At 30.9% G+C, this 22,926-nt stretch overlaps 1 protein-coding gene across 1 annotated transcript in view; it reads right to left on the reverse strand.

Annotated features, from left to right (window-relative positions):
- Positions 1-22,926, reverse strand: part of LOC137923686 (coiled-coil domain-containing protein 102A-like) — a 166,405-nt gene that overhangs the window by 13,970 nt on the left and 129,509 nt on the right. Inside the window, exon 2 of the mRNA XM_068766923.1 lies at positions 16,693-16,749. The gene's annotated coding sequence lies outside the window, so the exon portion shown is untranslated. The remainder of the gene's footprint in view (positions 1-16,692; positions 16,750-22,926) is intronic.

Here is a 22,926-nt window from a genome sequence, read left to right on the forward strand (position 1 = left end):
AAAAGGTTGGTTTTTAAACTTAATATCATATGATTCACTAAATATGAAAAAATGTAGGTCATTTGTAAATGTACCGTGAATACATATTTATATGCATGTAGAAAAAAGCGGTTATTTTAATATTATAAACAGGTATTACAACTTTATTCGTTTACTGACTAATTAAATTATCTATTTGTCAAGTAAAAATCAGTATGATTCTAATCCCAGGCATGTTCACAACAATATGACTTGTTGGTCAATTTACCTTGATATAAGCTCTAAATTTTTTAGCGGTTAATTGGAAATTGCTTCAGGAATTTTATTACAGAAGCGTATACCTTATCCAAAAAATAATGAATCGACTCATTATGATAAAAGTATTAGACCGTTGAGAATACAACCATTTCCACACATATAGGTGTACAAATCGTTAAAACATCAACGCTTTCAACATAAAAATTCGATTTAAATTGCTCGTAATGATTGTGAGAGAAAAGTTATAGTAGTTTGTGATATTACAAGGCACAGAATGGATATTGAGATTAAAATAAAATTATCCCGACAGTAAACTCTTTATCGCCTCTCCTCAAGCTGACACAACCGTTTCCTACTTTATACTTAACAAGATAAAACCACAGACTTATGACCACTAGATGTGGTATTGTTATTTCGATTTATGATGATTTTTTAGTTTATAAATATTTTATCAAAAAAGTTTTAGGTTAAAACCTCATTTGTCACCAAAAAATACTTAAAGCATTTACAAACATTTTTATTGGTCTTCATAAAATGATCGATGTACGTTACATTTATTTTTTATATTGTAATTCGACAGGTCAATTACTTCTGGCAGTACAAGTTCTGCAGGGATCGATAGTAAATAATAATAAATTTTATTGTGTAAGTAATTTTTAAACTATTGTTTTTAGGATAAGATGTTGCGTTTTTCGGAAAAAAAAATTAAACCGGAAAATAAGACAATCAGTTTTAAAAATACATTTGTTCTTTCCAGAACTGCGCGGAAGTGCTAAACCGCCTGAGATATGTGAACTGTAAGACAAAGGCGCGATTGATAAGACGTATACGTAAAAGAACAAACGGCTTGGTCTTTATCTGCTATGCTTTTCTGCCGCACATGTATCTTAAGAGGTGATGAACTTGCGCTTGTTATACCAGTCATTTATGCAGGCTTCCACGGTAGTATTGTCGATCACAAAGTTTAGTAAAAAGCCTTATCATGAGTAATTTACTTACTAATATATTTACATATTCAATATTAAAGTGTATTAAACTAAGGTTGAAGATTTATGTAACTTACATGTTTAAATAGTTGGTAATTTATTGTAGAACTATGCCAATTCTAGGAATAAACTTAAAACAATGTGAAAAGTTATATTGCTTAGATCGTCAATTGTTACATTTTCATCTTCTTATGTCGATATATTACTAGCGAGCTATCTTTCGTCCGCTTCGAACGCACTATCATTCCTTCTTGCGGGTGGAATTTCGCGAAATTCATTTGGAATTATGAACACAGACTAAATGTTGAGAACTAACTTATAGCTAAACGCTACTTAATATTAATGTTTTTTTTATAATATTTATACGATACTTATCCCATTGGGGTGTGAGGCGATATAAAGATTGTAACGTGAATTTAAAGATGCTCTGAGAATGAAGTTGAAGGACCGAGATGAGAATTATAATGTAAATTTGAATGAGCGCCGGCACCCGAGACGTTGTGTAGGTTGTGAACGCAGTAAATCTTCAAGTGTAGCTAGTTCCAGAGATAACGTGATGAGTCTAAAGACAGGGAAAAATTTCTTATATATATACATAGATAATTTTTTTGTATATTTTATCACTTCTTGCCATATCTAGTTGAACTGAATCAATGCGGATAGATAAGAAACAACTTGCGGCATTGTCTACAAAATTGACTCCCATCAGTCTCTCGACGACAGCAAAAACTTGTTAAACAGCAGGGTTAATGACATCGTTTCTTTTTTAACGTGAACTAAGGTAGACTTCGCTTCCTATGTCTTTTATTGGTTCCCTTAAAATAAGTGGGATTACAACGAAATACTTCGTTTAAACTAATTATGTATACTTTAAATGTTTGACTTAACATTGTAGAGTATAGTATACAGCATACTAGCCATGATTCAGCGAGGAGCGAGGATATACTCAAGATCAAAGTCACTTGATAGGGGCAAGGCAAGGCGTCATCATAGCTCTCTTTTAGCGAATCAAATGCTGTGGGCTTCTATCGGCTGACGAGATAATGATGAGTAGCGCATCAGGATAATAAGGGATTCCATTTTATGGAAAACTAAATGTAAAATCACGTTTCTTGTATGAACATATAGGATGGAAGTGCAATTGTGTAGTGAATTTAGTAGATGAGAGTATCGGTTTCCCACGGACTGTGTTTCGTAGAGTGTGTAGCGGAATTGCACTGAATTATTCCCCAACATTCTTTTTTTCATCGGACAACAAGACTAGGATATCGTGAATCCGTGCTCACGATATCCGTACAAGGTAAGCCTTTTGCTAATATATTTATCAAGAAGTAGAACAACCTATCAGATAAAAGTGAATAGGTTTCATCTAGTTAAACGTGTAACATGTTAGACCTCGTCATAGCTTAATATCAGGCGAGACAGAAGTCAAATGCTTCGCTTATAAAAGATAAAAAATGTGGTAAGTTTACATGCATTTATTTCTTCGGTGTTGCAGCGTTTAAATTATAGATTTCAATAATGACGTTACGTTAGTAGAAAAAAGTAACAATAAAGTAAATTAAATATGGACGGAGTAAAAGACTTCTCTTTTCTAATAAGAGTTAAGTTATTTTATTTATTTTTCTGACCTCGATATCAGAAAAGTAGGGAAGCATGCTGTTAATCTTTTTTAAATCTATTGTATAAAAGTATATTCGTGTTTGCACTAAGTAAATGCTAGTTTAATTATTTCTTAAGTGGCTTAACAAGATAAAAAGAAATCCGTTAAGTTTAACAAGCTTCTCAGCTTAATGTAAGGTACGTCATTACTTATGGATTAAGAGAGGGAACATATTATGAAGAGGAAACAATGCCAGAGGGTCCCGTCGTAATAACTGTCATTTTAAATTGAGAAACACTCCATTGCATGTGCTGTAGCGGATTGTTAATTTTTTTCCTAATTACAATACGAACAAGACGTTTCATAGAAGGGAATAATATGCTGTATCTGTATATGCATTGTATATGTATATTACAACATAAATCATAGCTCTTTGTTATTTGCAGGATTCTAGAATTCCTAGGATAGGAATTTCCAAATTATTTTTGGCAATAGACCTCTTTTCCAAAATGAAGTGGTATTTCAGATCGTAGCCCCATTACTGTATTGCCCTTCTCTTGTTTCGAACAGGGTTTTTAGTCTTTTTTATTAATTTTTTCACATAATTTTTTGTTTTATGCTCTTCTGTCACTATTCTTAGGATCTATCTTTCCTTTCCTCTCATTTTACAATTTTCTTTAATGCTAATTTCCGTTCATTCATTGCCTCACTTTCTGCACTTCGTTCCTCAAATATCACAGAATTATAACAATTATTACATTCTAACGAAAGTTTTTTTTCATATTGATACATAATACAGATGAACTGTTAAAGAAATACATTTGGTTAAATGAATAAACTTACATTGCTTAAAAGTCAACAGCTTTTATACAAGTACAACAATGCCATTTCCTTTTAATATTTCACTCATTGTTATAATTAGAATGACAATAAATGTACCGCAATATGTATTTCAATTTTAAAAACCCCTAAAATATTTTAAAAATATCAACCAAGAATTCTTTTAAATTAATTTGGGTTGATTTATAGACTTTCCAAATCCACACCCAAAATTATTTTCCGTTTATGTAGACGCTTGGGAAACTAAATTTAACCTTTTGAGATTGATATTAACCACTTCGTGGTAATTCTCGTTTAGATAAATATCTCAATAGTATATTTGTTAACTTATTTCATCCTGTAAAGTGGTAAACATAATATTTAACATTATAATTGTTACAATTTAACAGGATGTTATAATTTAAACAATCTTAATATTTTTCGTATAAAAAAAGATTTAAAATGGCGTCAAAAATTAATAATAAATCCGCTTCAGTTTAAGCCTTGTTAGTCGCAAGAGGTTTCATTACTATAAAACAATGAGGCAGGAAGTATACTATGGAACTTAACATTAAACTATGAGACGCAGAGATTTTATTACCACTACGAAAGAAAACAATTTTTTTATTGGTTCACATATGAAAGTATTTGACAGTATATCTTTTAATTTATGGTTCGAATTATGAATGAATATTATTTTCTTCTCTTCTTATCTTCTTCTAATTGTATCTCTCTTCTTATTTCTTGCTGTAGTTACACCGCACCGGGCTAAGGCATCAGGAAATTCACGGGTATGTAACACAACTCCTGTGAATTCTCCCAGTGCCAAGACCCGATACAGCTATCGATGATGTCTTCTATACCTTCATTCTTCTCTCTGAATCGTAGAAGAATAAACCAGAAGCATTGTAATTAAAAGTAGCTTTTCCCTTCTGTTTTAATGTTGTACCTGAAAAGTTTATAAGAGAAGCTAGTGACTTTATTGAAGTTGTATATTAACTATTTGTCCTCTCTATCTGGAATCGCATAAATTTAATCTTTAAACAATCAACATTAAGCCATATAGTCTGTGTTCATAATTACACTAGATTAAAGACGTAACGATTAATAAAATAGCAAATTATTATATTTGGAAAAAGAAAAAGAAGAAATAAGAAAACGACCCGTTCCTGATAGAGTTAACAAGAGAACCAGTGGCAGAATTCTTATTTAATTAATAAATAAACTTAAAAAAGAGTGTTCATTATTTAAAATAAACACAACGCCTACTAATGCAACCATCGCTGAAGCTAATATTACGCCTAACGTTTATAAATGGCAATGATAATTATAAGTGATAGTTTATCACTTGACAGAAGTCTACGACTTCGCAGAAATTGTCACGGAATACATCAAAAATAGACAAATATCCAATCAATATTAGATGTCTGTAGAATGTTTTAATAGAAGTGAAATTACATTTCTATTTATCGAACAATGTTTTGTTTGGAACACAATGATAGCTTTTACCGTAATGAAATTTATCCATCAGCACAAACGCTGCATGCGATTAATACCCCACGACAAACATGACATTCTATTTTTAAATTTAACCAATCGTTAAGCTTTACAAAAAAGCCCTGCTATTAAGCTTGAAAAAACAAGTCACCATTAAAAAATTAAAATCGAAAGAAAACTATGGCAACGAAAAATAAACTTTGAGTTACGATAATAAAGATTAAATTTATGTGGCCGATAGAAACGGTGTTAGTGTTGATAGTCAGTCGCCATGACGACAGGTGGGGTGTTAAAACACCCAGACGTCAAATGTGCTGAATGCACGTCAAATTACTCGCCCTGGTTTGTTTGTACTTCCATGTTGGTAACGTTATAATGTGTTATTTCGTTGATAGGTGATAGCGTTATAGCTTCTTTTGTTTATATCACAAAATAATACCATAGTGGATGATTTTTAGACAGGAAAATTTGTTATAGGTATAAAACATTTAAACAGTTTTGTATCCAAAAATCAATGGTCTCAGAAATAATATATTAGGTAATGATAGTATAAGTAAAAAAAAACCGTTTTTAAAATTCGGATTACCACAAGTTAAAATTATTAGCTTTTTACTGTCTGTTACTGTCAACTTTGTACTTGTAGAAGTTATTGGCAAGTCGCATTCCAACAGAAAGAATATATAAATGTAATATATTTTTGAGAAATCAGTTTCTACAATAGGCTTTAGAGCTATTTGCTAACAAAAGGCATTATATTTTGCTTTACTGCTTTAAAAAATTTACACATATATATAATAACCAAGTATTTGAAAATAGCAGATGTTAAGTAAAAATACTTTTATGTATAACATAAAGTTAACGTTAATGAGTCGTTAAAGCAATGGTTGCGTGTTAGAAATCACGGACTATAACAAAATCTAACTGCCGCCTTGTTGATTGAGCCCCTCCCGAAAGGGTGGGTCTAAGTAGGTCACCCGGCCCAAATGACCCTGTCATCTACTGCTAAAGGATTTCAAATAAATTGGGTCAGTTATATACTTACGACTTTATCGCAAGTTTAGTATAAAGTTAAGAAAATAAAACAAAAAAAAATGATGGTCTGTGATACATAATAATAATTAGCATATTATAAGGAGGACAAAAATGTAAAATAGTATAAACAAATATACAAATGTGATAATTCTGTGATATTTAAGGAACAACGAAAAGGAAGTGAGGTGGAATGAACGGAATTTATATGTAAAAGTATGAAGGATACTGAAGTTAGATCTTATGAAGAATGACAGAAGAGGATAAAAAATTAAAAAAGGGTGTGAAAAAAAATTAATTAAAAAGGATTAAAAACCATGTCCCAAAACAAGACAGGGGTACGACGGGTCCCCAACAGCGAAAGCCAATTTAAAAAAAAATCTTAAGTTAAACCTATTAATGATAGATAAAAATCTGTTATTAAGACCGATTTACGAAAATAGTTTCGATTTGAGATATCATGGTCATTGTTTAAAAAATTAATTGTTATTATGTTCGTTTTACAACTCGCAGTATGTATCAATCTTACTGAATAAATTAAAATTGCAAAAAAAAAAACTTTCATCAATGAAAATTTTCATTATTAATTTTCAATTTTGCAAGCGGCAACGCAAGACTGGTTGTTGTGCCGATGTTTGGGGAGGCCTAGGCCTTATCAGTAAGGCCTACGCCCTCTGGGGCGTCTATCGGCTTACATGAAAGAATGAACTGAGATTTTTTTTAATTATCAACCTTAAATTTAGTGAAGAACAGATAATATATTAAACTTGAATCTTATCTTGTTACTGTATGAATAAAATATATAAATTATATATATTTTTTGCTAAATACATGATACATGCATTTTATATGTATGAAATATCATATTGTATCCTTAATGTGTGCAATATGCATCAAATATAATTGAAATACGATATATATGAATTTACAATTAAAAATATGTTAAGAATTATTATTAGTATATTATGCTTAGCACTGTACCAAATTAAGAGAACACTAAACTTTACTAACATGGCTGCAAATGTTGTTTTTGATAGATTTAGTAATGAAAGGCTTCATTCCTTCATTCATTCATTCATTCTACTATCTAACTGTCTCAAGATCGCTGCGCTAACTTATCAAGCGCTCCTCCAATCTCCTTGAGTGATTTTCGTAAATTCTTAGCTAATCTTTTACTTAAAAGTAATATAGTAACCAAATGTCAAGTCTCTGCCCTTATGTGTATAGAGTACGGGTGGCTAAGCTCTTTGATAGTGAGAGCCATTATTCGAAATTTGAAATTTTTTGCGAGCCGCAATTGAATATGCATTTAAAACTCGCAAAGTAATGCTTCTTCACTTAAATCATATTTCTTGAATTGATTTAAACAAAAGTACAAAATATTTGAATTTAGATTTGAAGTTAGATATAATGGTACACGCACATCTAATAATACTTAAGATGCCGGTTAATTAATAATGATCGGTATTTATGTTTGGCTATTTTATGGTGGAATAATAGTAACTATTATTTACACCAGTAATTTGTTCGATTTCCTAGGAGCTAACATAGATAATATAAATTTAAATATTGAAATAATTCGACAATCTATCGGAGCCTAAAATAATCGTTCAAAGCGCCATATGTGGCTCGCGAGTCGCACGGCCGCCCCTAGACTCTAGAGATATCGTGATGAGTTAGTACTAAGGTGAAAATCCCTTATACAGGTCGGCGTCTTTTTATATTATGCAGAATGATTGAAAATGAAAGCTTTGAAGGAATAATTACGTTGTTTATTTGCTGTTAATTAATTTATGATACACTCTTTTATAAATTTAAAGGTTTCAAAAGCAATAACATAGAGAAAGCGTTTTTAAATTACATATAAATGCAGATCATAATTATTTATTGCTTACTATCTGTACGTACAGACTTTGTTCTGCCAGAAGCTATTAGCCTGTCAAATTCTAATAGAGGAAATAAATTATCGTGTCATATTTCAGAGCGATCACTTTACTAGATGTAAAAACTTTTTGATGCCAAATGAGTTATACATGCAGCCTTTTAAAGCTTTTACATCTGTAATCATTCATCCATTTATAAAACAAAGAATCTTAACATGTAACAAAGTATTTATAAATAGGTTGCATATAAATATATTTAACTTTTTTTACATTACGTTATTTATGACTAAGACAACATAAAAATGTCTATAAATTAGAAAATCCTTTAATTTACTTTTAAATAATTTATTCTTTATCTCGTCTGTTATAATTGGACGATGTTTATTCTAGATTTCTGGCTCCATTTGATAGATATTCTTCTGCAGACGCGCTTTGTTTAACCTTCACACGAGTATATATAGGGTATTAGTCACCACTATTAGCAACCTTGTATCAGTTACCCGTCTCATTTGCAGCTGATGTGTTTAAATAACTCTTCAGAAAACCACTGTACCCTAGAACCAATAATTGGCGTTGAGATAACTACCAAACTGATTCTGCACATTTTTATCCTCAGGTATATCAGTTCTTAAATATCTCCTGTGCGTCTAGTCAACCGCGACTAAAAAGATTGGTTCATATTTTCTAAATGATTTACTTCAACTGGTAAATGTGACCTCGGATTTTTATTGTATTGTTATCAGTTTTTTTGTAATACACAGTATATTACATAGTTGAATCAAGATTGTTCAGGTGTTATCATAAAAGTATAATTTCATCGTTAAAAATAGCTGCCGTTAGATAGTCTGTAGATTGTGGTCACGAAACCGTAGCGATAGGGTCAGTACATTTAATTAGAACAAGGGTAGCGTGTTATTGAGCTTGGGAAGAAATAACGGCTTTAACGAGTTTTTTTTAAATTTGTCACGGTATAGTCCAGTAAATTTAAATATCACGGGTTAAGAATCCAGTGAATCATCGTTTTCTGGACTCAATAAAATCGTTCACGATTAGAAAGTCAATTTCACAGTGACCATTTGAAGGTATATTTTCAAACGCAGCTGCTAATTTGGAACTGTACAGAATTATTGGTTATAGATGTAAAAGTTTTAATTTACTAGCAAAAAGCTATTAAGTTTTTACACCTTTTTCCAATAAACCTATGTAAAGTGATAGTCCTATAATTTCTGACAGCGCAGTCTGCTGAGACAGATGGTAAACAATAATTAAATCTAGTAGTCTAGTATTTTAAAGTTTTACATTATTTATTATATCAGAAACCATTGATTTTTTGATTGCATATACCATACATTAATTTAAAAAAAAGTTACTTTTCCAACCCTTCAAAGCTTTTTTACCTATAACAAATTAACCTGTATGTGAGAGCTAGGATCCTCAGAACAGAGAGGACTTAAAAAAATAAAAACACCGTAATAATGTTCACCTGTCTATAAATAGCTTACCCTTAAATAAGGGTAAGTTATTTGGAATTTAAGAACCAGTTGTTGGCAGCCCATATATAATGTTTCCCAGAACAACATAACCTTTTTGGTCACAATTTACCGTATAAACTCGTATAACGTTACAACTGCGTAATTAATTTAACCTTTAACTTCTAGTATATTAGTCGCACTTTCATCTCTAAGATACTATCTTAACTTTAAAAGGTTGTATAACACCGGATTATTACATATTGGCATGATCACGTGAAAGTGTAGGTTTTTCAAAACAAACGTGATGATATAATGAAGAAAAATTAAGTATCAATAATGTTTTATTCAGATAAATGATAGTTTTAATGTTTTTTTTTTAGAAAAGAAAAGCGCTGTAATACCTCTACGTTCACAGTATTTTTTTATTTATCCCTTTAAAGAAATATACTATTACCTTAGATGACAAATTTAAAATAAATGTTGGTATACGCACGTTATTGTAACATAATATATAAAAAAATTTATTATGTTACGTACATGTACACACACACACACGCACAGGCATATATATATATATATGTGTATATATATATATATAAGTGTATATATATATATATATTATATATATATACACACATATATATATAAAAAAAACTGTATTACTTTTTTGTGACAGTAAATATAACACAATTTAAAATCGAAATGTTCTTTTAAAATTTCGTAGTCCCATTACATTAAAGCCTATACAAAGTAATTATAATTACAAAAAATTATTACAAGAGGATACTCAAACTAGACGAGTCATGTATTTTATGAAATTAAATTAGGATACAATGAGAGATAAAGAAACATATGTATGAGTAGGTCGGCAAAAGAACTAAGATCACCGGCATAGCTCGAAGTATTGCTCGTCTGAAATAACAGTAGGCGGAGCAGATCCATCATGTAACTGATGACCGTCGGGGCTGAAAGGTTCGACGATATAATTAAGATCGCGGAAAGCCGCACAAAGCTTGCACCAGCGCAAGATTGGTCATAGTGGTGATCTTTAGAGTAGGTTTGTGCCTGACAGCATATGATGATGACGATGATGAAACGTGTGTATGAGCAATTCAGCAAGTGACGATTTTATTTTGACAGGATCAGTAATTATGAATACGACTCTGAATAACGAATAATGATTTTCTTTGTGTACATATATACTAAGCAATTATAAACGTCATGAGATTTAATATCGTTGTAAATTAAAAATAAGGCCGTTCCTTTTAAAATTAATATTCAAATTTATCACTTATTGACCAATAACTTAACGCCAAATAACTTTAATGCATCGAATCGAATAACCAAATATAATTTAATGCTAATAATCATTTCGTTCCTAAAGCGTCTTTAAAACAAATAAACATACAAAAATAAAAATGTAAATTCAATAAACTATATGGCATTGATAATGAATTTTTGACCCTGTTTAGCGTTAATTTATTACGCGCTTATAAAAAGGGTTGCCAACATAAAAATAAAAATTATATGTTTGTAAGGTTAAGGGTCGTTTTCATAAAATATAATTTGATTGCATATTAAGAAGAGTTATATTAAAGTTCAAACATCGCACGATGCCTTCCATAATTAAAATACTACACACAACTTATTACATATTTTACTTATTGATTTCTCTTATTACACCTGTATGTAAATTGAAAATTCAAGAATGTTATTGTAATATTACAAGATGGTTTTTATTTAAACTTTTTATATTAAATTTAAAAACATAATCAATTTTTTTAGTACGCGATTAACTTTTTGTTTAAAATAGATTTGTACTAAGCATTATATGTTCAGAATTTGTTGAAAGAAATATATTAAAGAATGTGTTTTTAGACATTTGTTTGATTTATATAGTTTATTTACATTTTCTTGCATTTAAAAATGCAGGCCAGGTATTATGTTATTAAAGTTTTGATTACCTATTCCCAGCGGTAAAGACTGACACTTGCAATCATAAGTCGCAGGTTTGATTCCTGGGATACAATCTTATAAATATACACTTTGTGCGTTAATTATTTTGAATTTCCACTGCTCAAAAATAAGTTACCAGAGTATGGGCAGCACTGTCCTCTTAACATACCTTATACTGGTACCATAGTACCACACTGATTGCCAACACGCCCGCCAAGCGTGATTATGGTATATCTGCCCATAGATATCTTTGTGGAGGCCTGTGCTTCACAGTGGGCGTCCATGGGATAAATCGAGCTAACGAACGAATCTGCATTGTGATTTATGTAAAAAATACTATTTTTCCTCACCTCATTTCTTAAAATTATGGGTATTAGCTATGATATTGTCATTAACAATACTGACTTAGCCTACAACTCATTTGCCATTTTGGTTATAGTTCCAGTTTCATTTGACACGTTATTTGGTATTCTGCTTACGTCATTGTTCTTTTAATTTAGAGAACCTTACATGTCTTTAATGGAATCAGGCGTTACCTTGCGGAAATCCATCCTAAGTATGAAAAGGACCAATATTTAGCCACTTCCACACATGCAGCGGCAAACAATGCGAATCACACAACTGCCACCGTTAATTCACTTAACACATGTTTCACCCCTCCACGGGGCATCTTCAGGAGTTATGTTACACCGATTAGTGCCAAACACAGAGTCTCTGTTTTTGGTTTGCCGCATACGCATTTATCAGCGGGCTGGCGGGCGGTGCACTTTCTTGCACGACTACCACTGCATGTCCGAAAGTGACTAAATGTTGGTTTTAATATTTTGGTATAAGACGGCTATTCTATACATAAGGACTTATTATTTTCTTTCCACATAACTATAGTTCACAATGCACTACGAAAAGAATAAAGAATATGCAAAAATCGATAGCTTAACTTTCTACATAATACATAGGAATGGATGTACGTGATAATAGATTATATGTTTAAAGGCTTTTAAGGGGTGAATGTATACATTACAATTTCCAATTATCTTGTATAAAATGATTATTTTGAATTATGTTCCATTAATTTACTTTTTCTATTACAATGTGATAGCCCAATAAGTTGTGACAGTACGAAGTCTATGGGAACAGATAGTAAACTATATTTAATTTTAATATGTAGTTATCCGAATTTGAAAAAAGCTTTTTCATATTAAAATATTGATATGTTTATTATTTCTGAGTCCCTTGATTTTTGGATGTGTATCTTATATTAATTGACAATAAATGAGCTAGCATTCACCCCGTTATAGCTTTTAAAATTCTAATTATGCTTTATAATACAATGCAAAAGTAAATAGATTACTTAACTTTGTTTAATATTACTGGATATATTTCAACAAATATTTATTTACAAATTACATGTAAACAGATAGACGGCGTTTTGTATAATGATCTATCACAAATCACTTCGCCTTGAGTCGCAGGCTGTAATAATTGGCTCGATAAATATACCTTACAGTTAGTTAAAGTTGTAGCAAATGTTCTAGTAATGTACTCATATTACTTTCATATAATTCTAGTAGTAGAGCAGTGGTATGTAGAGGACTGAGACTTGCCAGCATAGGTCGCGGGTTCGATTCATGTGATACAATCCTATGTAATTAACACTTTGTGTATCGATCGATGATCACAAACAAGTTTCAAAAGGATGAGCAGCAGCGTCCTCTGGGTATATGATACCAAATTGATCGCTAACTCGCCTGCCAGGTATGGCGATTATGGCATATCTCCCGTAGATATTTTTGGAAGAGGCCTTGATAAAAAACCTCTTGATAGAGAATATCTTGGTATGTAGGCTTAGGTAAAAAGCTACAGCGGAGCATTTTCACAAACTAATTTGTAGTAGAGTGTTTTGTTTACAATTTTTTTTTCTTTGTATTTACTGGGCGCTGACATTAGAGAGCGGAATTGCCGCTGTTTGATAATGATCTTTTTTCGCCTAGCTGTGTCACGTGGTCAGGTTTGTGATTGATTAAAAAGCGTAATTTCGAAATTTATAATCCTACAAGTCCGTCGATTGTTAGACATTAGAACTATTAGAATTAGAGTGTTTGTAAGGAAAGCAGTTCGAAAATGGACTCGATACGAGTTTAAGTCTTTCATTTTAATATTAAAATTATGTATGTTACTTAGAGGGACGTAAAAATTTTAGAAAGCCTAATCTTCTTGTTCTCTTCTTACCATTCCCACTTTCTCTAAGAAGAGTCGTCATTTAAGAACGATGTCAATAATTAGTATATATATATATGTATATATATATATGTATATATATATGTATATATATAGATGTATATATATATATACACATATATATATATATAAATACTAGCTTTAACTTTGTGTATATGTATATATCATAACCTTATCTATGTATAGAACAGTATATATGTGAGAAAAATAGACATTATTTTATTTATGTGGAACTTAGATATCATTATATTAAAACATAACTAACACTGTTCTGTATACACAGATTTATAATACACACGTGTAATGTCTCTGAATTGCCGTTCAATAAATCCTATTACAGTGAACATGATTTTGTAAGAGATGTATACATTTTAAAATTGAATTAATTTTACCATTTGATCATAGATATTTGTGGAAGAATAAATTGTACCACTTCTTTACCTATCGGTAAATACAAGTAGGGTAGGGTAAGCAAAACTAAACACAAAAGAAAATATCTATTCAGATTTGAAGACGTTATAGCTTGTGTCTTGACCCCCAACGCTGGAACATAAGACCTTGGCTACTGATATAATGAAAGATGCGTTCAGCACTTGCTTTCAGCAGTCTATCATCTCAAATCTGGTAAAGCTGATCACGGGAAAGAAGAAAATAATCTTTGCTTCTTACAAAAATTATATTAACGCATTTCCCTTTACTTGTTCTTGCATAAAAAATGAATTTTCTATCATTGATTCTAGTAATGGGTTGTCAAATATTTCCCTTCCGCCTTTTTGTCTTTTAAATTTCGCGGCTATGTACAAAGCGCTACAGAGCTCGTATCTGGCAATACTATACATAATTTGAAAGGTCTTGACATAACCTACAAAACGACGCTATGCATGATTAGTTTGGATATTGCGTTCAACAGTTATAGACGTGTAAACATGGAGTTCACTAACGCCGAAATTCGCGCTATTTTAAAGTTTTCATTCGTTAAAGGCAAATCCGCTAGAGAAACGTTCCGTGAGATCAATGGTGTTTTGGGGGATGGTACTCTATCTGGATAATTTCACTCAAAAGTATTGTTCATGCATTGGTCACAAATATCGAGTGCATATGCTACAAATTATGAGGCGTTTGTTAGCCGAAGAGAGTTAATAAGGGTGCGATTTATATCGAATTTATGTTAGCAAGTTAAAGGCGAAATGTTTAGCGGGCGACAAAAATTGTAAAGAAATTTAAAGATGCGTTTACATGCGACTACTTTTTAAAAAAGTTTGTGAGTGATCATTGTCATATATTTTTAAAATCATCTTTTCCATGAAGTTTCTATTTGTTAAAAGAAACAAACTAATTCATAAGATAAACAGGAGATAAGACAAGAGCGGTATTGGAGGTACATGAGAAAACAGCTTAAAACACTTCCAAGCAACTCGGAGCTTATATAAAAAATCTAGTACGGTGATATTGTTTTTAAATAATTACTTAATGTCAGAAATAAATGTGTCTTTCTTCACCACGACAGTTGCCAGTAGGATACCACACATAAACCAAGAATAAAACCGATGTCCCAAATAAATTAATACATTTGTAAAACCAACTGCATTAATATAAATATTAGACCGTAATTATATTTCAAACTAATTGAATTTTTCATTTTATTAAATCGTAAAATTTGAATTTATGATTTGCATTTTTCGACCCGGTAAATTATTGGTGATATATAAATTATTATATTGGATACGCCGAATTTGAAATTTTTCCATTTATAGTAATTCAACCGGTGTCATATAAGGCATTATATCAGTAAAAACCTGCAGGTATGACCGTAACATCTAGAAGGATCAATGTACAACAATGGTATTACAATTGAAAATAGAGAGATTTAATTTGTTTTATTTATTTATACAATTATCTACTTTAGATAATTTACAGAGACCGCTTGTACCTCATAACAATATTATTCAATTAAAAACTTAAAATCATAGCTGGCCTCTCTCTCTATACCGCGATGAACGTGACACGGTGCATCCTTGGATGATATGAAGAAATACTTAACTGTCTACATTAAGAACTAAGTCAAAGTTTCGTATTTTTAATTGGGTTATTTTAAATGGTCGATGTAAACACGGATTTCTAATTTAATATGTTTTTTTCTTAACATGAATAGACTAGGTGTATGGTCAATTATTTCATAAGGTCCACTTGCGAAGCTGAAGTCGATGGTTAGCAAATTATACGGCGTGCCAAATTCTCAGCAATCATAGTTTGACGCAATAAATCTTGCTAACGGACGTACACACGAATTTATTCACCTATATATCCTTTTATGGTATACAAGCCGTAGCTACATTCAAGATATCCAGTACACAAATATATGGAAGCGTCCTAGTTTCGTGTAATATGTTTTTATTTTTAATTTATATAACTTTTTTACACGTGTACAGTTTTATATAGATTTACTTCACACAAAACAATAATACATAAATAACTACACTAACATAACAATAACAAAAAAATTAAACTAGAGAGATTTCGGTAAAATATAACTTGACAAAAAGAAAAATCATTATTATCTTCATAAACATAAGTCTGCCACAAAAATCGCCTCGATGATCAGTCTTGCACTGCCCGCATCTAGCAACTTCCAACGACCATAATTATTTGGTCGGTCTGTCTGTATTGTGTGGTGGAGAAAGAGAAAGCCTACCCATGTCGTCTACCAATTCGTGGTCGCTCTTTTCTTTTGGTCTCAATGCCACTTTAGACAGTAATTCTTCAAGCCAACGTGGGTGACCTAAGATCTTCCGCGAATATACTCATTTAAAAATAGTAATTAAATTCAATGTTTTCGGGTACAGTTAATGTGTGAACATGTGGCCATAATTGAAAATAACCCAGTGAACGAATCATAGATTACATAAGTTATAATTGAATAAACTGTGTCATTTTTTTTACGAAATCGGATGGGAAATTTTAAATTTACTTACCTCGGTAAACGACTCGGTGTCTACGTAAACATTTTCAATGGCTCTAGAAAGAGTTATCTGTAAAAAAGGAAACAAAAAAATCATTAACACGATTGTTCAGTTAAAAAAATAGCTCAGCTTAGATGATAATTACGGCGTGAAATTGTTATGTACTGTATTGCTTTTGGCACAAAGTACAAAGTTAAACAAATGCTTTATTATATAATTATAATAAAAATAGCATTGTCATAACTTTAGATTAGGTGATATAATGATAATGAGCAGTGGTAGTCCAGCGGTAAGGACTGAGACTTCCAATCTTAACTAGCGGATTCGATTCCCGGGATACAATTTTATGTAATTCACACTTCGTGCATTAATTATATAGGATTGCCACTGGTCATGAAGAAATTTCCAGAAGATTGGCAGCAGCATCTTCTGCATACCATAATACCACACTACAATCCCCAATCTGCCTGCCATGCGTGGCAGTTATGGTATATCCATCCAAAAATATCTTTGAGGCGTATGCCTTGCAGTGGGTATCTATGGGCTGAAACTACAAGATCAAATAAAAGAAAGAAATGGACAAGATTTTTATTGTTGGCTTTACTTAAGAATAATACAGGCAAGATATTATACGGATATTGGCAATAGGAACCTTTACTAAGTTATATACAGTATAGCTTAACATATACTAAAACGCTGCCTTGTAATGAGGGTGCAAACATATTTTGTTTGTACTTTTATAGCCGTCCCTTACGTCATGCAAATCGCAACACAAGCTACGTATCCTGGCGATAGTGTAGCGATAAAAAATAGTGTAACTAGGAAAAAGTAAATGTATTAAATAGTAAATTGAATCCGTTATATACATGGCACGCATACATAATAAAGTTCATTTTAATTTAGTTTAAATAGGTTGGAATATAAAAAAAAATAATTAATATTGTTGATAAATGTTACAATATTCACAAGCTTAATATAAAAGGTCGTTAATATTAACAAGTCGAAATGAAAAAAATGGAAATAATATTAAAATATGTAGCGCTGAATAACCTAAAAAAGTTATGGTCGATTAAACCACATGCGAGTTGGAAAGTCATTCACCATTCAATTTTCGCCAAATCATTGTAGTTAGACAATTGACAAGATTCGATCGTCATTAGTCAAATTACATAGGAAGTGATACTTTTACCATTTATTCTAGAATGTTACATTAAACAACTGGAATACGCAAAACAGTTGAAAATGGAATTAAAATACAATTCGTTTTCCTGCTTACCAGATAATAATATACGTATAAAGATATCGCAAATGTAATTTCAATGTTTTACATCGAAATAATAAAAGATTAACTGATAACACATGTCTATTAAAATACCGTAAAACAGTAAATAAAAGTAAAAAGCAAATGCAGAATGGATCCATTTTAATTGATTGTTAAATTTTATATTTGATTTCATTATAAATAATGGTCTTATTGGTAAGCGCACAGTTGCTCGCCGAGACATGGAGATACCCCCTTCTCAGGGTTTCTCTTCGAGGTCGAATAAGAGTTGAAGAAATCCGTTGACGACTGGAAGAAATTGATGTAGTCCAGTGCATTGGCAAGTTGAAGTACCAATGGATAGGTGAAATAGTGCGCAGAACAGATAGCTACTAAGGTCTTGGAGTGGATACACGGTCTGGCAAACTCAGCAAAGGTCATCAACCTGCGAGGTGGACAGAAGACCTCGTTGAGGTTGTCAAAAGATGCTGGATGTATGAACGCTCTTTCCAACCGATCGAATCAATAAAGAAAGCCCATGTCCAACAGTGGGCTTCCTACGACTGAAATGATGATGAAATCATATACCAGTAATGATAATCACGTCAAATCTTACGTCTTTAAATAACATTTAGCTGACTCTCTAATTAAAAGGGTAAGTTTATTCAAGCAGGATGCTTTGAAAAGAATGAATGGAATCGGTATTGACAGAAGGAGAAAATACAAGGTAAGACATTATAATAATGAAAGTCATAGATTCCTTTCACGGGAACTTTTTAAATAAATATTATTTTGTACAAATATTAAATAATATAAGTAATCAGCGAATGATATTACGTAACAAATAAATGATTACGAAAAGATTATAAAAAGATCGTTCACTGTCATTAGGAATTTTCATAAAGTTTTAAGAGCGGAGTATGTTTATTTCACGATCTTAATCCTTTCATGTAATTAAATTTCAAGTAAATAACATCGTTATTGATAAGTTTAGAGTACTACTTAATAATGCATTCACGCGCTCATATTATAATATACAAATGTATAAAGCTTTTAATAATGTATGTACACTCAAATTTTTGTTTACTTGTGTTTGTGGCATGTTGAAATTGGGGATATGTTCCTGCACTATTAAAACTTGTGTAAAATGTATAAAACTCTAAATAAGATCGACAAAAACTCTTGTAAAAGATGTATGTAATTTTCAAATCAAAATAATTAATTTCTATTACTAAATTTAAAAAACTTTTAAGTTTAACGGTTTTTTGATACCCATATTGTGGTGGTTGTTGAAAAATATGTACCTAGTCCGCCATATTGGAACGGCGACCATCTTGAATTTTAAATTTTGACATAATCATCGTGTTTTACTAGTTTCGCCCTTTCATTTGATACCTATATTGAGGGGGTTAAGGAAAAAGACGTAATCCGCCATTTTGTATCGACGGCCATTTATAATGTTATTGATTTTATTATATTGATTTGTCATCTAAATTAAATGTGTGTACCAAATTTCAGATCAATCTGACAACGGGAAGGTGCTTAAATTTCAATTTCTAATTTTGATCCAAATAACTTCCGTACGGGTCGAACTAATTAAAACCGTTTAAAAAATACTATTAGGCTTCAGTCAAAATTCAATCCCTTGGTAGACAACTTGTAATAATATAAATTTAAATAAGGAATAAAAATCAATTTTAGCAACTATTCATCGCTATTTTATAAAAAGCGTGGAAGATTATTACGGACTGAACCAAATATGCTATCTTCAATAGATACGCGGATGTCTAGTCAAGCAGTTGATCTTTAATAACTTTGTATACCTCTTAATGTATTTTGTTGCTCTATTATATTAAATATTGTGTATTTATTGTCACTGGCGAACTGCGTTTTTGTAAATCGTGTAAAAAAAACTGTGCGAAAAAAGAATTGGATGTACATACATTATTAAAAGTATTGTATATATGCATATTAAAGAATAGCGACGACCTAAACACATTTATGTTTGAATTGTATGTGCATATGTCATTTATAAACATAATATCCTCCAAGGTTGGGATTTTCAAGTAAAAATAAGAATATATATAGTATTTATACATACATTATTTATTTGTCGTGATAGGAAAACATTATATATAAGATTATAATGTTTTCCTATCACGACATTTAAATAAATAAATTTTCCTATTTGGTATCTCTGCATTACTAGATTGATTGGTAAACTCTCTTAAAAATTACATAGAGTGTACATTAATAATAATATAAATAAAAAAACGCACATTCCACTGTATTTCATTTAAAACTTAAACCAGATTCGCTGTCGCTCAGGGCAATTCGTATGACTCTAGTTAAAAGTTCTTGCTTGAAGACATTGCGTGCGATAGATTATTTGTAATGTTATTATTATTGTGAGTATATACCTTCGTGTTTTTAGACCAAAAATATTTTATCATTATTCTTTGCTATTTTTAATCATACGTAAAGAGTTTAAAATGACAAACATTAAATATAATGATAAAGTTTATTTAATTAACATTTGAAGTTTTAAGAGAACACTTATTGATTGTCCATTTTTTTTTAATCTATTTTGTTTTCGACTCTACTCTGCTTCGTAAAGTTTAATATTTGTGGTGAATAAGCAGGAAAAAACTCCACTAATTTTCGATTATGATAAAAAATTTTACTTAATTACAGTCTGTGATATTTTTCTACTTTGAAAATTAAAAGAAGTTATTTCAACGACGGATACTTAAGGCATAACTTACAACGAGAACAGAAACTAATTGGCAACTTAATAATTTCAATTACACCTGACATTCCGTACCGCCGCCATTTTGAATCGGTGTGAAATCTATCAAGATAACGAACGTTGCCTGGAAGGCAGTGTTCCGTCCCCGGTGCTCTGGCAAATCTAGTCGTGACTAACTGAGCGACTAATTAAGCTCCAGTTAAATATTTTAGTTTGTTGGAGTAATCGTCCGTATGAAGGAAACGGCGACAGGTGAACGGATGCCGTTGGTGTGGACTTCTTCGTGACATTGTTCGTCTATGTTGTGAAACATTAGCATATTTATGGCACTTTGGTGTGGATTAAGTTGCAGATTTGACTATTAAATAGTTTTTTAGTGTTTCCATTCTTTAATCGAACGATTTAAACGAACACAAGCCTCCTTTGTAAGAGTATAATCTATGTATATTAATAATAATCATATAACATACATTATATAAAACAATGTGGAGTTTGTGCGAATATTTAATATTATTCTAGTTAAGTAAACAAACAGTAAAGCAAATTTAAAACATGTATATATATACATGTATAATTATAACTTTTTAATTGATTAAAATTAATTTTATTGTTTTTTTTTTAAGCCTGGCTGGTTGATTGATTCATAATATTTAACCTCATCGTCCCCGTTAAAGTTATTGTTTGAAACAGCGCCTTCTATCAAAAGTCGCAGACCTTATCTGTTAAGTTTTGATTGTCAAAATAAATAAAAAATTAAATAAATCGTCATCTTGTGTAGTACTTAGTCTTATTCTAAATTAAACTATATCCGGTAATTACAAGTTTACGGAATTTTACAAGGCCTTCATCGCCAATTCAAATTACGCCTCATTCATCGCTTAGTATTTTACAGCCCAAAGAGCAATACACTGTGATACAATGTGTGTAAACATTATGGGTATGTACATAAAACAGAAGGAGAACATTTCACTTGATACGTCAGTGACTCTTTCCCAGTTTGATAAGTATATAAGTCAAACATATTTACAACGAATAACATAATTAATAAGTGGTCATAATTAATAAAATAAAATAAAATTGAAACAATATTAATTACACGAAACCATTTATCTTGTAAGATCGCTTTATTAACTACATAAATTATAAATTGAAATTCATTCGGTGCAATAAAAATTCAATAGTCTTTGTGTAACAGTAATTTATCATCAATAAAAGAATTTAAAATTCACCACGTACATTCGCGAATACTGAAATCTTACAAAGAAACTCTCGAATACACCAAAGAAAAGAGTAATAAAGGAATAAATACACTAAGTTGCAATAAAATGGAGCAAAACTGTACTATCATGAACGGACTCGAGTAAGCAACGGAGGCAGTTAAATTTAATGGAAAGTCATAAATTTGAATCTGCAAAGCGACATCCGTTATGGAATCGTCAAGTCGCTGGCAGCTCCGAGTTAGGGCATAACCTAAATACTGGATCCGTTGATAGTAGAGACAGCAAATGAATATACGCACTACGAATTTGTCCGACGTAATTAATTTATTTACTAGTTTACGATAATTTTAATTTATAGTCCGCCATTTTGGAATCAAAACAACGTCAAGCTGTCTAGAAGATAAATTATTCAAATTATTTTTGATTAAGCGCAATCTTAAGAACTTGCTACGCAATATGTATTTCTGGTAAATACGTATATACATATACTTGTATATATAAGTTATATATATATATATATATATATATATATATATATATATATATATATATATATATATATATATATATATATATATATATATATATATTACTTTTATTGTTAAACAATTTGATTTTTAAAATATAATAAGAAATATCCAATAGGAGTGTCAATAAAGAGCCTTGTGAGGACTATTAAATGTATTGGTTTGGAATTTGATAATATTTCGTAAAAAAAGTATATTTTCTCCTGTAAAATCGTCCAAAACTTAAAATATTGAAGTAAATAAATAAATAAATACAACATTACAAAATAATAATCAGAAATTTATGTTCCTTTACCATCGAATGAAATACACCAACAGATAACCGAACTACCCAATCAGTCTTGAATATGAATAATTCCAAAAATGGTTTTGGCTCTTGTCTACAATTCAATTTTGCGGAATAGAAAATTATTAACATGAAACATGCTACTCGACCGTTATCTTATAAAATTCAAATATAAATCATTTTAGATCTATTTCCTTACAGAT

This window comes from Battus philenor, unplaced genomic scaffold (assembly GCF_028537555.1).
Source record: "Battus philenor isolate CCGP_79_NKW_IND1 unplaced genomic scaffold, ilBatPhil1.0.hap1 SCAF_22, whole genome shotgun sequence".
NCBI classification, from domain to species: domain Eukaryota; kingdom Metazoa; phylum Arthropoda; class Insecta; order Lepidoptera; family Papilionidae; genus Battus; species Battus philenor.